At 31.4% G+C, this 18,501-nt stretch overlaps 1 long non-coding RNA gene across 1 annotated transcript; it reads left to right on the top strand.

Annotated features, from left to right (window-relative positions):
- Positions 1-220: 220 nt before the first annotated feature.
- LOC126849276 (uncharacterized) lies at positions 221-17,735 on the top strand. Its single transcript, XR_007687385.1, has 3 exons — positions 221-312; positions 15,548-15,637; positions 17,508-17,735. It is a non-coding gene; the product is annotated as an uncharacterized LOC126849276 (long non-coding RNA).
- The last annotated feature ends 766 nt before the right edge of the window (positions 17,736-18,501 follow it).

Genomic DNA, 18,501 nt, shown 5'->3' with positions numbered 1-18,501 from the left:
GATAGATTTCGAAATTACTAACGAGAAACACGCATCGCTCCGAATCGCGTTCGAATCATTCTGTGTTTCTCGCAAATCTAAATCAGTGAATCTCTCGTAAAGTGTCATAAGTTGTGTGTCGTAACGTGTTAAATGTGTACATCATATACGATCGGTATTATACGCTAATATTAATAATAATTTCGGTTTCGACGATCGATTTTCGTGAGTGAATTCATATCGGCGTCGTACCGTATGGACATCCTCGTATTCTTCAGCTTATCCTCTTGCCGAAATGCAGCAAAAGCGCAATTTCTGCACAATTGTTACCAGGTATGTATATATATTTTGTTGCTCTGCAGATAAATATATTAATTATAATATTTGAATAACAAATAGTGATTTGATAATCACAAATTTTATGTCATTATGTAATTTTGCTTTGCGCATTAATAGAATTTGTTATTAAAAATCATATATAATTATAGTAAATTGTTGTTTCCCGAAATTATAATTATGATATCAATAAATTATTGAAAAAATCGATCGCGTTTGCGACATTCGCGGATTAAAATAAAAATAATGCTTCTTTCTAAAAAAAATAAGTAATAACAAATAACAAATTTTGACGCAAATATAACAATGTAAAGAATACTGGTTGAATATGTTGGCAAGTTTTAATTAATTAATTAATTTTGTTTATTATTAGTAAAATTAAATCAAAATTATATTTAAAAATGAATTTTGTACTTTTTATATATCTCAGTCGATATTATTTCTATATTACCAAATTTCTATATTACCGGCAATTGATTATATCAATTTCTCTAATTATCATCAAATTCATTAAATATTCATTTGATAATTAAATATTTTCAAAATGTTCGTTTGAATTTCTACAAATGACAATGTAAGTATCGTAAATATTCTTATTCCGTATATGAGAACTTTTTCGTATATATATATATATATATAAACAAGTGTTTATACGACCAAACTGGCAATTTATTGTTTGATTATTATATCACGACGTTTCGACCATATGGTTTTGGTCCTTATCAAGTGAAACTAAAATTACAATATAATAAATAATGATAGTCATGTTACAAAAAAAAAAAAATAGGATTAAGCAACTTACGTTATAATTAAAAGTAGAAAGAGAAAAATCGAAATGTCAAACTGACATTGTGTCAACCACTATGTTTGGAATACTGAGATCAACTAAACGACCTTTATTAATTTATCGTATATGTTGTTTAAATTCTCTGTATCTTTTTGGGAATTAATAGTGTTGTCAAATTTTTAATAAAAACATTTCAGCTATTTCTCTCTTTCTTACATGTTTTCGTTATGTAGAATATCAGGCGCTGACCAATCGAAGTCATGATCAAATTTTAGTTTGTGTTTGCTAATTACGGATAAATTACTTTCGTGCTTTTTTATATTATTACAATGTTCCTTGACTCGGGTGCTTAAGTGTCTTTTTGTCTGGCCAATATATGAAGCGCTACAATTCTTACAATTTATTTTGTAAACAACCTCCGTTCTATCGCTAATAGGCAAACTGTCCTTGCCGCGTTTAATCAATGAATTTAATTTTTTAGGTATATTGTAAACCACTGTCAGTCCCATATTTTTAAGCAACCGACCAACATCGTCACTCAAGCCTTCGACAAACGGTAGTGCGATGTAGGAGGGTTTGTCTGTATCAATTTCCCCATCACCTAGAATGCTACTGCTCCGGTGTTTCAAAAAATTCAGTCTCTTACAAATATAACGATTAACAATGTGTGTCGGAAAACAATTATTAAGTAAGAACTGCTTCACGACATCAATGTTTTTTCCATGAAACTGGTCGTCAGATAGTAAAATAGCATGGTCAACAAGATTAAAAATGGTGTTCAACTTATATTTAAAAGGATGGCTCGAATAAAATTTATGTATCTATCGGAACACGTAGCTTTTCTATACCAGTTTGTTAAAATTTTTCCGTTGGAACGGATAACACTGGTGTTTAAAAAATTGATACATGAATCCGACTCTATTTCATGTGTGAATTTTAAACGTGGATGATAATTATTGAAAATCAAATCAATCTCGTCAACATTTGCACGTGGAACAATAGCAAAAATATCATCTACGTATCTATAATATACAGGAACCGCAAACCCAAGTAGACTCTAAACAATGTGTCTCCAAATCATCCATCACAATATCTGCTAAAATAGGTGATAACGGAGAACCCATAGGGCTGCCAAAGATCTGTTCATAAAACTTTCCATTAAAAGAAAAGCTAGTCGAATCTAGAATAACTTCCACTGCATATAAAATACGTAGATGATATTTATTTATGAAGAAGAAGCGCAGAGTTTATACGTCCAACGAACGTATGTACAAACTTTCGACAAGGGAATGTAGCAAGGGGGGCAGGAGGCACCTTGTGCCAGCTGTCCGACGTTCTTTTAGTCTGGAAAAGCGCGAGTCATTGGGCTTCAGCGTTCTTCCCTTTTGTCTTTCGTTCGATTAAAGATAGCACATCCTCATATATTATATGTCCGCACATAGATAGTTCTATAATTCGGAAATATTATGCGAGAATGACTAGTACAGCCGAAAACCACAGGTGCGGTTTCATCGTTCAACTATGCTTCATAATAATTTAAGAGAGAATGCGAGCGTGTAAAAATGCGTCTCGAGAGAAAAATAAATTGAAAATTTATGATACTATTATATATACGTGGACAAAGTATAAATCGAACTTTTTCGAAAACATTTTATTGGATCAAAATATATTTACGCACACCCATGTCATTTTTTTCTACATAATTTCCACTAAAATCTAAGTAGATATGTAGAAAAATGACTTGAGTATGCGCTAAAAATATTTTAATCGAATAAAATGTTTTAATACAATGTTTTAGAAAAAGTTTGATTTATATTTGACTTGTCCACGTAAATAATTACATTTATTTATTTATTTATTTCTACAGATGCGCATGAAGCATTCAAAAATAAAATTTATGTGCTGTATATAAGATAATTTGAGATAAGATTCTGAAAAGTATTTTTCTATTAACAATCGCGAAAAATCCGGTTTATGTGTATATGCAATCTATGTTCCTTTTTCTTATGCATGCTGTAAACCTATTTACATTTTCATACATTTTTATATTTATTTTCTATTTTCATATATTTTACAATAAACTATATTTACTAATGTAAATTAGTATCCATCAAATTGACAATTTGTATCACAGATCATATTTTCTCGCTGCATTCGTATCTGTGATGCAAATTGATTCAATAAACAGAGCGACGACCAATCAACCAGTCGACCATTCAATAATACCCAGTTCACTATACGCATTTTTTTTTTTTAAGGAGAGAAGGATAAAATTTTTATTTACTGCTGTCCCGAAGATCATTAATTTATGGTTTATTGCGGTTTATCGATCAGTTTGCGTCATCGACTTGACGGAGCCAACAAATGATGTTTATCGCGAATATGCGCGGAGTGAGTCGTCAGCGTAATTTTAAATTTGTGATGCGCTATTACGGGTTTGATCCTCTTAAGCGACGTTACTGCGGTTTTCGTAACTAAACACGATGTCTTCCGGGCATCTTATAATCCGCGATGAAAGAGGGCCAGCGCGATTGCGCACCGATCAGATAGCGCGTACCGTTTATTCGTATTATCTTTTTATATATCTTTATATACTATATAAATCTTTTTATTTTTTCTTATATAAATTATGAAAATGTTATAAGTAAATAAAATTTAAAGAATAAGAAAAATTACATTTTTAAAAAGTAATATTTAAAAACATAAAAAATACTGTAACCAGAGACCAAAGATACATGATAAAACTTAAATCTCTATTACATAAAGATTATTACAATTTTATTAAACAGTAGATTAAATTTTGAAGATGCTTTAATTGGGCAGCGACAAAATGCAGAATATTTTTTTTGAAATAAAAAGAAAAAGATAATAATAAGAATTGTCCGATGTACATTAAATGCATTTATGGTTTATGAATGTGACACAACACAAACCACGCTCCATCGATCCGGGTAGCACGTGCCCGACCATAAGCGGGTGCAAATGAGCGGGCATAAAAATAAGTGTCGTACAGTCTTACCGACGTACCCTCTTTCTCCCTCTCTACCGGAGATCTCTCTTTCTCTTAAGACGCAGTTAAACAGAGAGACAGCTGAAGCTGCACATACATACGTACATCATGTGCGTATGATCACATGACCGAATCATATGTGCGCATTGCGTGCACGTAGATTTATATATGCAAATGAACATATTACGAGCACGCTTTTGTAGGCCGCTTCGAAAGTCCTCTCATTTCCTTTCATTGTTGTTAAACTAACGACAAAGTTGCTGGAAAATAATTAACGTGTTTCCCAAGAAGCAAGATATAAAAAAGATTAAAATAATGTTATAATTTAAATGTCAAAAAGAAAATGTAGACAAAAATATATACGCACTCATATTTAAGTTACTTTCATTAAATCGATATACTGATTGTTATCAATCATTCCAATGTTTAAATATTTCAATTTCTAATATAATATAGATTAGAAGTTTGTAGACATCTATTTCTTATGCAATTTTTAAAAGTAGGCTTATAAAAAACGCATTTTTAGATAAATATATATTTTCTAATATGAAATACTTATGGACGTACAAAAACGGGATCTGATAAAGCGCGCAAATTAGTTATTATCATATACACTTGACCCAGTTTAAGGTGCACCCGTCAGGATTACCTTCGTAATTTCCAGACGACGATGATCTCTCATCGCCGGCGCAGTCTGCACGCGCACACGATGTTGCACAAGTATATATACAATGCGTACAAGCATACGCATCGTCCATCATCATGCAACCTGCGTTGGTTTTCCTCGCTTTTGCGTATATCTGATCAGCCGGCGGAAGTGAACAACGCGAGCTTGGCGTGAACTTCTCGAAACTAGGTTGCGCGAAGTCATTGGGGTAATATAAGTGAAACCGGTTTAATGATGATGAAAAATCAGTTTTTTTTTTTAATCACCTAGAAAAAAAACTATCAATTATAACGAAATCTTAAATATAAGGAATGCTAACTAGACATAAAACAAGATTTCGATGAGTGAAATTACAATTATTTTTAGATTGCAATATTAAATGTAATATACAAAGAGAAAATATTTAGTTATTACAAGATGACAAAATAATGATACTTTTTACTAAAAAAATTAATGGTTTTTTTAAATTCAAAAAACACTTTCCTTTTTTTCTCTTTAAAGACATTTATGGAGAAGAAATTAATTATATTTTTTCAATTATAAATCTTTTATAAATTATTTTAATCTTTTATAAATTATTTTATTATATCATATAACATATTATCATATAACATAGTATAAAATATCAATTATCGAGTTAACATGATGATGTATTATGTCCATTTTGTATTTTGAATACGATATTAATTGTGCTTTCAAATTAAGGATATATTACGATTTTACGTTTAATCAGAAGAAAGTTGTGTAAATTAAGTTTTATATGAGTCTGAAGCAAATTTTTTTCACGAAAGAAAAGTGCGCATTATAACTTGAATAACTGCATATACTTCAATTTTGGGAATCATACACATACCATATACACAAACATACACATACACATACCGTTCGTAAAATTAATTATATTTATATTTTAATGTTAATTTAGTATCTTTTTCTTCTTTCTTTACATATATATTGTCTTGTATACAGCATAAATAAACTTTTTCCAACTAAATTAACCGATCAGTATCAAGTAATAAAATCTTTTCTTTGATATTCACGATAATTTTACAATCATGTATTCCACCTGAGTATATAAAAAGGAACACGATGGCTTGATTCGTCCAATTATAATTGCTCGATCACAGATACTTTACACAAAGTTCTTGCAATATAATTTCTTAAGAGAAGATCGTTAAATTTTAATAAAAACGATCAAATAAATACAAGTTGCCTTGAGAAAAACAAGCACAACACATATAGAATTACTGCTACAATATGATAAAAATTTATGCACGCATTTAAAAACACATGTAAGCATTTTTTCTCGTTATATTTTTAATTTGTTATTGCTTGTATAATATACTTTTATGAATGTAGAATGAATCACCATTTTTCCAATATGTGATAATGTTCGTAATTTGATTGCTTTATAATTATTATAAGATTTATTTTAATGTTATCAAAAGTTTTAATAATATTAATGTTTAAAAGCTAATTAATTGAAATTAAAATAAGAATATTTAACGTGAAGAAGCGTTTACTGGTTACGAAAGTGTCCTAGAGTGTCAAAAAATCTTTTGATATATTTTTAATGATGTATATAAATATGATAATAATATATATTTATAAAAATGTAAGAGCTTTTCTACATTAAATTGAAGTTGGTTTCGAAAAAAGATTCCTCTTTAGATGTACAATAATAAAAATAGCATTATATTTATTATATTAGCATATTATTGTATCATAAATTTTACTGATTTAACATTATATACGCATTAACAAAAAAAATTTACATGGGTGTTATTAAATCATTTTTATATAATAACAGTATATCGTGTCTCACATTGAAAATAAATTTTATTTAGATCACGCACGCACTTTGGATATCAATGCGTGCGAATTTCGTTCAAGTTTCCATACGGGGATCCTTAACAGCATCGCATCGGTCCATTTTTCAAGCCTGACGAAACGGTAATACTGAAGATTATATATTAAAGGGGATTGCTGCTGCCGCCTTCTTCGGTCGTAAAATGCATAAAAATTCGAGAGTATGTTATTATGATTTCTTGACGGTCAAAGATTTCTCGAGTACTTCCGTAATCAGCAAATTCCATTAAGCGATATTCTTAATTTACTTGAGATTAATTGACTTGAATATTTGAACTACCAAAATTTAATGATATTAACATAAATCTCACAATATACCTAATTATATAAAGCGATAAAATTTTGAACATCATTATATGTATATATTGAAAAAATGATAACGCATTTTGCAACTATAAAATTATAAGCAATAAATAATTTAAAAACAATCAATAAATTATAAACAAATTATAAGAACTTAGTTATATTTGTGTGCGCCGCATCAGAAAATATTATCGTACAAATTACTATCACTATATTCTCTATTTTTTTTCTCTTTATTAAGTTCTACGAAAAGACAATACTGTAAAAAAACAAAAAATCAATCGAAATAAAATTAGACATGATCGGCCCTGATGAAACGATCGCTCAGACATGGTAATAGTCAAGTACCGGGTAGGTATATTCACGGATATTCTCCGGGAATATCGATGATCTCCCACCCCGAGGTCCAGCTGGAGATATCACGCATCAGCTTATTTGTTCCAGCGAACCCGAACGAATTTTTAAGGACGGTGCGCGAGGGCGGCGGTTGCCCGGCGGGTGAGGCAACAGGTGAATTATCGCAGACAATTTGTTTCTCCTGATAAATCAGTGTAGATAAAACCGCGTGTTGTGTCTAGATGGTTTGCTCGTGCGCGCGAACGCGTCGGTTCCCGCACCTGTTTTATTCCTTTTCTACCGAAAAACTACCTGCCGGCTGACTTTACTTTCCTCGCGCCGCGTCGAGAATCAACGGTAAGAAGTGGTAGACGCGATGGCTCATTAAGGTAACCGCCTGTTTGACCTCATAATCTTACGTTTCGTTGTCTCGTGCCGCTAAATATTTGCATCGGTCACCGTCTCGTAACGCCGTGTAGTCGCAATCAATTTATAAACATAACACCGCATGTATGAGATTTTACGCTTGACATAAATCGGAAATCGCGCATCGAAGGAAGATATCATTAAATTGCATTGTGCGAGCATAATTAAAAGATGGAGGCAAGAAGAGAAAAACAAAACTCGAAAAAAATCCAAATTTTATAACATTGATATACGATTAAAAATATACGATATATATAATGAATGCTATATATAATATAAGATATATGAATTGAACATTTTAAGTGTGTAAATAATATATGTATATTGTTAGATATTTTCATGCCGATATGCCATTCTCTTTGGTAAAATAATTTTTATTAAATTTTAAGCAACTAATATATTAAAAACGAGCATTTTGAATTAAGAAAAAAAATACTGATTATAATACTTTTCTTAGATTTACCTTTCTTTTTTCTTTAAATTCAGTACCGTTTCAACTTCGATTATGCAGTAAATGGTTGCGAACGAACGAACATTCGCGCGGTACGTAGCCGCGGTTGATGCAGGTGGTTCTTTTGCAGTGCCACCTGTGCGATGCGTCTCGTCTTCGTATATACTTTCCGTTGCGGTCCCGCAGAAAGCGTCTTTAAACGAACACTGCGGGTGTCATCGGTACGCAGCTTATAATTGCAATGGTTTGACGCCTCCGATAGATACAATATCGCTTGCAGAAATTCAATGAGGTAGATTACGTTATACCGGCTAAATAAGACAAATATGCGTAACTCATTAATTTGTTAAATTTATTGAATTACTTAAATTGAATTATATGACACACATGAATCTTACGTTTCACAATTAAAATATTTTTAAGTATAATTTAAACATTTATATGGAATTATTATAGATAGGATTAAAACTTATGTTTTATTTATACGTTTATGTGAACTTATATGGAATAATTTAAGCAAATTTTAAGTAATATTTTGCAATATATATATACATATATATATATATATATATATATATATATATATATATATAAGATAATATAATAAAATATAAAATATAATTATATATTGGATATATACTTTTGCACATAAGAGAAAAAAAACAGAAAGACGTATTGTAAAAATGCATTGAAGAATACTGATAGTCTGAGTGCTGATAATCTGGCACACTCGATGGAAAGCAGAATAATTTTCTTCATTGGAAGCCGATGACACAAGCACGGACCATCTGCCTTTGCTTACATCACTACTAAATGCGCCGATTATTACAGAGTGGCACAGGAAAACAAGGTTCCCAATTACCTTAAATTCAGTCCGAAACATTTTTCGTCGACATCGTCCTTTCAAAACGGAACTTGCGATAAATCTTTATTCATATACCCACTCGCGAGATTGCATCACATATCAAAGATTTGATCGTTCTCTGATACTATTTTCCTTTATTTAATTTAATCTATTGACTTTTTAAAAGTAACGAAGTCAACGAAACGTTATAAAATAATATCTACATAATTATTTATTATATTTAATGAATTAGAGAAAGTATTTGTTGATTTGTAGGACACACATAATATACCAAATACTTTATTGATAATTTACCATATGCTAATTATTAGCATATGTTAATAGCATATCTCCAATTTTTCTATGATGTATAAAAATTCTTATTTTATATTCATATTCCACATTCTTTCAATTTACAATAACAGAGAAACTATATCAATTATTGCATTAATAATTATTTTTTAAGATAATTGCTGTGATTTCTGAAAACTAAATTATTATAATTATGTTTTATTTTTGCACTTATAAAATTATTTCCAGTAAATTTATTAATAAAAAAGATGAATGTCAAATAAAATTTATAATATTTGTTTCCGTTTTCTAACATTATATATATATATATATATATATATATATATATATATATATATTATATAATGCTCTTTATAAACATATATCTATACAATATAATAATAAACATTGAGTTTGAATCTTACATATTTTAAAAACTTGTAATATTAAAGTATATTATATTTTGCGCAATTGTCTAAAATGAAGCACGTATTTCTTATCATTCAATAATACCATGACAGAAATGTGGGTTTATTTACATAAGAATCGAAACGTCGATTAAATAGATCTGGATTATAAATGTATTTCCGTGCATTCAATTGACAACGCGACGTCTTGTTTACTTCTGAAAGGATTTATCAAAGAGCTCTCTCGATAAAAGTTCTCGTCACTTCGTTTTGCCATCCACTCGGTCGTGAGTTAAAGACGTTTACATGCGGAACGGAAATTTTTATCTTCTTTTAGACGTAATCCTCGATCTAATCGCATAGAGTTGATTCTCCGCAGCTGTATCAACTGGTGGAACAAAACCGTTCAAATTAAACTTTCTGTGATGCCACAATCTACACACGCCTTCTAATGCTAATGTAGAAATTTATGTGCCTTCTTCTAAGTTCCCTTGGAGATACGATAGGGAATATAAATAAGTCTGTGCGCATACAGAAGCAAGCATTTAGCATTATTAGGATAGAACAGGATACGATTGAGTTAATGCGTGGAATTGATAAACGAAATGTAACGTAATGTATATGCATATGTAAAATATTATTCTGATCATTAATATTATGTAAATTTCTTTTATCAAATCTTTGTTGTTTATTGAGATGTTTTTATAATAAATTATTGTAATATATTATGTTGTAAGTTCATAGATTTTACTTATTCATAATTTTTACGGAAAGACTAACCCTCCACCCATAAATAATGTAGTATAAAATATTCTTTGAATCATCATAATTACTTCAGATAAAATATAAAATCGAAGATAGCAATCCGTTTTTCCTACTTTTTATTAATTTTGAATGGATCAATTTTGAGTGGAAATAAAACATAATTATAATAATTTAGATTTCAGAAATCACAGCAATTACCTATTTTTAAAAAATGATTGGTGCAATAATTAATATAGTTTTTAGGTAAGTTGATAAAGAATGTGGAATATGAATATAAAATAAGAATTTTTATATATCATAAAAAATTGAAGATATGCTATTAACCTATATACTAATAATTACCCATATATTAATAATTAGCATATGGTGCAAATATCAATAAAGTATTTGGTATATCATGTGATTCCATTTTGGTATATCATGTGATCCCAAATTTTAATTATACTCAGTTGTTAATTAAAATTTTTAATGTTGAACGTTAGGAAGATAAAAAAAAGGATATTCAAATTTTTACCAAAAAAATTCATCAACATGGAATTCAAACAAATTCATCGATATTATTATTAATAATCATCGTATATTATGTATGTGTCGTTATTCCAAAGTTGTGTATCAAGGACTCCGATAACACAGTAGAGTCGTTCCACCGGTGTCAGCCTGAGCTCTTTTCACCTGCGCGGCATATGGCGGCAGGATACGTAAGTCGAGGGATGTTCAGGGATGCTCACCGAGGGGTGGATAGGTTTTTGGTCGCCGGTGGGGCAGGCGAGTGGCGATGCTTCGATGCCGGTTAATTTGTTGTTCATCCACGTGACCCAGTGCTTTCGGGGGGCACTGCATTCGGTGCTTCTCTCTACTTCCGGTACTTGACCCTTCTAGAGGGGGTCACGCACCGTTGGTCCTCCTCTCTCTCTTTCTATACCGGTCTCGTTTCCACTTTCACATATCGCCGTAACTTTTCGTTTCAACCACGGCGACGCTCCGATTCACTGGAGCGTGTTAAACACCACCTAAATCCCCAGGGTGATTCACCCTCAACTAATGCGAACCTAGGTGAATCCTTGAACGATCTGGAGGGCTGTTATTGCGGCAACGCTGTCGATGATTGCTTCAGTTCCCAGGCCTGTGCATCGCTTAATGTTAATGCATACTACGATTGACGCGATTTTTGATAATGTAATCGGAAAACAATTGATATCCTAGCATCGATATTATATTATATTTTTATTACATTATCATTATTTCACATTAATATTCATATGATTAATTTTAATAAGATATATGTCAAATAAATAATCATTAAATTTATATATATTATTTTAATATATAATTATATTTTACGAGAGAGAAAGAAAGCATTTCTACTCTTTTTATTATTTTATAATTATAAAAATTTAAATATAATTAAAAGGGACACAAAATATTTAAAAATGTCTAATTATATTTATTCTATTCTGTATTTGTGTATGTATGCGCGTTATTTTACTTTTCTAATAAATATTAGATAAGTATCAAACAGATTGCCAAAAATATGCTAAAAACAGCAAAGTGAGAGATAAGAATTTCGTAATCTAATAAAAAATATCTCATTATATATGCGCTACATCACAAAATTTCCATTAACTAGAATAAAAAGCCAATTTTAATGTCGCGTTGAAGTTTTGATTAACCATATTTAAGAATCGACCAACGTGTAAAATAAATGAGCTATCAAGACGACATCACCTGCTTCTCTTAGCCATTTTAATTTGTCATCACATTGCCAATGTGGAAAAAGAATATCGGACAACTTTCTCCGTTATCTTTTGCGAGAAATTTTTGCGTTGACATTATATCATTTCTCCAATGATTTCTATGAATCACTATCAGTATCATGAATCGCTATCACATACCGTTAAAAGATTACAACGATAATTTGAAATGCAGAATTTCTTTATTTAGCATGTAATTACGAATAATTTTATTGTAATATGATCCTTCTATATAGGCTATATGCTGGAATAGAAAAAAAAATATATACTTATTTTTAACTCTAAGTTTGGCAAAATTAAAATATTAAAATAAAATTATTACCTTAAGGTAAACAAATTAATATTCCCAGGTACTAAATGCACGTCACAATAATGTCATTAAACGTCAAAATGACGTCATTTGATGTCACAATGACGTGCGCTTGCTACCTGGATTAATTTGTTAATAATGCAATTATAATAATATAAATAATTATACAAAATATTATATACATATAATATATAGAATTCATATATGTATATATACATACATATACAGCACATACATATGACTTTTGAGATACCGTTTATCCACGTCAGTCACTGTCATGTTGCCACTATTTATATCTCAATGGAGACTGGTTCGGGCGTTTCTAAGTTCGATGTAGGAGCCTCCTCCTTTTATTCAGCGCGGATCCAATTAATGTGCCACATGACGTTTCCGACGAACGGAAATCAGCGGCTGCTAGAGCGTAGAAAAATAATCCAAAAAGAGAAAGAAAAAGAGAGAGGAAGAGAGGCAGAGAGAGAGAGAGAGAGAGGGGGGGGGGGGGAGGGGAGAGGGACTTGGACATCGGCGGGCAGCAAGAGGGTCGAAGTTAATTGCTAATCACTAAATCCACCCCAGCAGAGCGGTGTCGATCGCCGATGTCTGTCGTTCCCTGCGATTTTTCGAATCCGAGAAGCTCCTGCCGAGAGTGACTCATGTTTGAATAATGAAGAAATGATCTATAATGCATGTCAGATGCAATTTTTTTTAAAATAAAATATATTCTCATATGTATCAATTAATTTACTGTTCGGGTTTTTTCTAAAAGTTTTTGAAAAAAGACTGCGTATAGAAACAAATTAATATGGAGTGTTTACATCGTAAATGGCTTATGTAAAATGCACAGACGTGCCATGTGGCTAATGGAATGTCACACTTTAAGGGGATGCAGTCGATTTTCCAGAAATTAATTAGAGAAAACGTGTATAAAATTTAATGCTTTCAGAACGATGCCGATGCTTCGTCATCTTATATAACGGTTTTCGAACTGCTTCTCTTATATGTAAGTACTAAAAATTATGGAAAAATGATCAATAAAGATGTGTAAAGAAAAATAAGAACATAATAAGTAACAATATTGAAAGATGTACAAAAGTTACGTAATAAAACCTTTATGCATAAATAAAGTAATAAATAATTATAATATTTTTTGTAATAATGTAATATATATTATATAGCCAGAAAAAAACACATAAGAAAAAAAGATATGTTTAGGAAATGATCGAAATATAGATCGTATTTCATGATTGACATAAAAAGAATGTGAGTATCTTCGTTGTTATGAGTTCCCATGCACGCGACCCACAGCAAATACCAAATAGTATTATAAAATATCGGAGAAAACACGTGACCATTTATTATAGATGGGGTTGGATATATGATTTTAAAACCAATATATACGGGACAGATGGTCTGTCATAAATTATAAATTTTACATCTTTCTCGAAGTTTTAATCGGTTCATATACTTCATAGTTTTTATTTTTTAAGGTCAATATGTTATTAATAATAGAATTTCACTTTTTCACATATCTCAGGTTTATTTATTAAAAAATGGAATTTCTCAATTATTGAAAATTTGTGACAAATATTAAAATTGTCAAGATAACCAGCTGAGGAAATGCAAAAAACGCAAAAAAATTAAGAACAATTATTATAATTAAATTATATTCTCCAAAAATATTCCGCGTTTAATGACCATGAAATACAGAATATAGACCTGTCACGATTGTCGAAGATAAAGAGGAATCGAATGGCAATCTCATCCTGCCGTGAACTGTCGGGATTCTTTCTCCAACAAGTAGCTCTTCTTCCAATTTCATCGATGTTTCTTATCCTCTTTTCTTTTCTCTGTCCAAAAGATACCTTGAATCACACACGACGGGCGAGGCATCGGCCGATCAGCCCTCGACAACTGTCCCCCGTAGCCAGCACGCGTCGCCACGTGGCTCAGGTAGAAAAAAAAAAAAGATAGAAAGAGGGAAGCTAAAAGCCATTCTTGGACGCGCTCGTGCGTAGACCCTGTGCGTATGTGTATATCAACGTCCTCGTTTCGTACCCCGGAACGACGCAGCGCGATACCTTTGATGTAACGCGCGCCGTTCCACGCGAATGTGAATAGGAATGCGATTTTACAAACTCATTTCGTGAGATTACCTGCTGATGATTCGCTTGTAGTGGATTGTATCTTTGGGAACGGCACGAGCAAGCACTTCATAATGTTATAATCAGTCTATACATATTTTGTGCTTTTTATATTCTTATTTATTAGTTTTGATTATTTTTTATAAAATAGCACGATACATGTAGTTATTGATAAAAATTAATATAATTGAACATACAATTTGTCCGTGTATTGTTATTTTCCACACATTAATTTTTTAACATTTTTTGATGTAATTAGACTTACAATTTAGTATGAATATATAGTTATTTCAAAATAACAGATAAAATTTTTAAATTCTGTTTTGATTCAATATCATAATTTTTATCATTATTTTGTATAAATTCTGTTATAATTATTATGTTGCAACTATTATTGATAATTACATATTTATAATTATCGTCAGTTTACAATTATATTAAATTAAGATAAGAGATTTGATTGAATTTGATATATGTATATGCATAAAAAATGTGTAACCAACTTTCGAAGAAAATGTTTGCTTTCTTCTCTTGTGTGGAATGATATAATCTTGCATCTTTTATTTATAAATATTCATGTTAACTTGCACGATTTTCAAGATCCTATATCGGGCGAGAATAAACACTGCACAGTTGATTTTTTCCGAAAATGAGGTAACTTTTTGAATGAGAAGACTTTTTGGTAACGCGATTTTTATCAAGTTTAAGTTTTCGTAAAATACTGTCAAAGTAATTTATTCATCATGAGAGAGTCGTCGGTATATAACGTAAAGTTTGAATTCTAACTATAATAATCTATAAACAAATTTATAATGTATGTAACTATGATTGTATTAATGATAAGGATCTGATACAATTTCTTCGCCTATTACAGATGCGCCGCCGTTTGGATCCTTAGCGTTCGTCTGATGCAGGAAATTACGTTCTTTCGAAATCGCAAGATTTTAATCATCACGTACGACAGGTATGATATTTAAAACAATAAAAGCGCCATAGTCCTGTAATATCGGTGCGGCATACAGTAAGCATATGGTGTCCCTGCGAAGGCTTGGGCGCAACGTCTTCGATGCAACGGTGTAACAGATGGTGCAGGGAGCGAGTGGCTCGTGCTGCACTCCACCTTTTCCCTCCGCCTCTCTTTTATCCTCGCATCTTTCTCTCCCATGCTCTCTCTATACCGTCCTTATTCTTTTCACTCTATCTTCTCGTTTTTATCTATATTTATTTTTGCACCGTGTCTAAAACGGTTAACACAATTCGCGCGGTATCTTAGTAGCGGTATGTAAGTAGCAAACGAAGAAGAGGGGAGAGGGGGAAAGATGGAATGGAGAAGAAATAAAAATGCAGGCGAATCATCGATAGCATCACTTTACCGCGTGTGCCAGTTTGCGGTCGTGCGTGCAGCAAGATTCTACAAGAATATCGTTCCGTCTTTGCCATTCTTACTCTCTTCCCTCTTCCCTCTCAACCCCTTCTTTCGTATGTCATCACGTACTTTTTTATTCGATGCCCTTTCATCATTTTCGAGTGATTAGCTTTCGGGGGGACCCAAGACCATCTGCTAGAGAATTTGCAGCTACATACTGTACTCGAAGGCATCTATTTCTCTCTCTCTCTCTCTCTCTCTCTCTCTCTCTCTTTCTCTCTCTCTGTCTTTGTAATATTCCTATAATATTGCAAGAGACACATTATTAATGATTGTGCTAATGATGAATGCATAGTATCAGCAGCCAGTTATTGCAAGAGAAAATATAGGAAATGAAAAATGTTTACGTTCTCTTTTCGAAATGATATTTTTAAAACATATCTTACTAAGAATATTTTATAAGAATATTAAATAAATATAATTTATAATTTATCATGCTAAAGATACATTATCAAATGCAAATTCTGTTTTATCGCTTTCATTCTCATTTTTTCGATTAAACCTTTGGCACAATTCACCGGCGAAAATATATCAAACTTCCTTTCGAACAAGCATATGTGATTGAGCAACAAGAGAATGCGCGTCCTCTCTTCCGTGACGAGAAAACTTTCTTATATATATAATATGTTCCAATGTTCCCTATGTTCCAATTTCGCGAACAATATTGGCGGATAATAATCCTTCCTGTTCGTTACCTTTCTACGCCTTCCTATTGCATGCAAGACAATAATTATCATACATTGTTGCAATTCGATATTACAATGTAAGACCACCTGTCGCGCCCGATGCGGTTTCTCGTCGATCGGTCGGTTCCTTCGGTTTTTTTCACGCATATTGTATCAGTTCTCTTTCCTCTGTCGGCTCTGCACTTCGGCCTATAACCAGGTTTCTCTTTTCATATCAACGTCTATCGAAACCATCAGTTGTTGCTTAAACATATACATCATATGCTTTATACTACAATAAATTCGCCCAATTATCAGATGAATTAGTCGGATAAATCTTGTCTCGAGTGATTTCGACGATAACGCTCAGAATTCGTCAAATTAAACACATCAAAAAACAACTTGCATAAATGTTCCTTCAACACAAAATATCTTTTTCTCAAGTCCTAGAAAGCAGATTTAAAAAATGTTTTTAAGATCTTAATTCTTTGTATATAAAAATATTTAAATATTGTTTTATTATTATATAAATAAAAACATTCCGCATTTATAATTAATAAATACCAATAAAAGTCACCGTAATATTTTCCTTATCATGATATCGTAAGGAGAAGCAAGAGAATTTCACACGGTCAATTGAAAACTTAAGCATGATTATTGTGTTCCCACATAATAAATTAGTGACGTTCTTTCTTAATGCGGGCGTTCCAACATTATTTTTTCTGTTTCGATGTCATTGCTAGGAACGGTTCTCACGCTCGATTGATTATACGATTGTGATACATAAGACGACGAATTAAAATGAAGGAAAGGACAAGGGGAAGGCGGCTAGAGACAAGAGGAAGTAACTACACCTGCGAAACCTCACATGTAATTAAATAGATCGTTGTCGTTGGGTACTTTCCGACGTTGCTTTGTACTCATTGTCAGTCACCGTTGTAAGTACTAGTGTATTCCCGCTACTTATGTAGACTGTCCAATGGGGCGGACGATGGCGCCGATAGCGTCGTTTCCTGTTCTCAAACGCCGTTTTTCTTCGTCTCCCAATAATTTATTTCTTTCATGATCGGTATGAAAATGGCCTTGAAGTTAAGCTAATTATTTGATGCATAAAAAAATAACCAATTTGGATGTTTTGCTACGTAACAGTTTTATTACGTAAGTAATATAACATACTTTATGGTTTCGAGATAAATTGTAAAAAAATATAAAATTCTCTAATAAGTACATTTTCTACAAAATAAATAATCTCTTTAAAATAAAATACTTTAATAATTTTTTCATAAATATAAATATTATGTGGCATAATTTTGTATTAGAATAAAAATTATTATTATATTTTGTGTGTGTGTGTAAAATAGACATAATGTATAAGAGATTAAATTTAATCTAAAAATGTTAAAATATTGTATTACATTTTTTATGTATTAATATAATTAATAAAATATAAAATTGGGTAAAAATTAGAATATTTCCTCAAGACGATCTATATATTAACGTTATTATAACATCGTTTTTCAAGCACGTGTTGTCATTGGCACTTCTTTTGCGCAAGAAATAACTGTTCGAGTATTAAGTAATAGATATAAGCTGGCAGCATACACGTGTCACCTGAAAATAACATTGCACCAAAATACGTTAAGGATAGTTTTCCTTCTTGCATTCTATGATGTTGCAGGTGGTTTTATCTCCTTTGTTCTTTTGCGCGAGTAATGTAGGAAACTAAACCAAGACTTT

This window comes from Cataglyphis hispanica, chromosome 4 (assembly GCF_021464435.1).
Source record: "Cataglyphis hispanica isolate Lineage 1 chromosome 4, ULB_Chis1_1.0, whole genome shotgun sequence".
In the NCBI taxonomy this organism is placed as follows: domain Eukaryota; kingdom Metazoa; phylum Arthropoda; class Insecta; order Hymenoptera; family Formicidae; genus Cataglyphis; species Cataglyphis hispanica.
This window is presented reverse-complemented; position numbering and strand designations above follow the sequence as displayed.